Here is a 784-nt window from a genome sequence, read left to right as displayed (position 1 = left end):
CTATCTGCAGCCTTGAGTCCCAGCTTGCGGGACTTTACAAGCGAGACAACAGTTCTCCTTGGGCTGTTTATTGCTCCTTGTTCCCTTGGGACATTAGGCTTTTTGTCCATGTCTGTATTTCTTTACCTCACCAGCATCAGCTTCAAACTACTCCACAGTGTCAAGGCCTCACGCCTGCAGCTTTGGCTACCAGATGCAGGAAGGCAACCAGTGTGTGGGTGAGTAGCCCCGTCTCCTCCCTCCCCATCGTGCTGGTGAAGGCGCTGTCTGATCCACACTTCCACCCCATCGGTGTTGGCTCCATGCAGTGCTCCCCTGGGACAGTGGCCTCCTTTCTACACACTGCTTTCACCTTGCAGCCCGAGTCTCTGGCCCCCTCCTGCCTTAGGGGATGAGTTTGCTGCTTGCTTTCCAGTTCTGCAGAACATGAATTCATTTTCTTTCTATCTTTCTACTTCCATGTCATCTATTTACCCACCTTGCTCATATTTTCTCAGCCGAGTGACAACTGCACCTATCTGGCCACAATTGGTGAGTCCCAGAGACATCTAGACAGGACCAGAGCTCCATCTTCCCAGGTGGAGTGGGATGTGTGCTCCCGTGGGGGCCTTGAGGGCCTGTGACACTGGCTGTTCTAGAAAGAAGTGGGTTCCCTGCCAAGGAAATAGTAGTCCTGTGGGCACAGGAGCCTCATGGATGGGACCTCTGGAGAACAGGGACACCATATGCCATGTGACCAGAGGGACTGGTAAGGGGTATGACCAGTCCCCTGGGGAGCTTCTGC

Source organism: Octodon degus, unplaced genomic scaffold (assembly GCF_000260255.1).
Source record: "Octodon degus isolate 3935 unplaced genomic scaffold, OctDeg1.0 scaffold00070, whole genome shotgun sequence".
Classification (NCBI taxonomy): domain Eukaryota; kingdom Metazoa; phylum Chordata; class Mammalia; order Rodentia; family Octodontidae; genus Octodon; species Octodon degus.
This window is presented reverse-complemented; position numbering follows the sequence as displayed.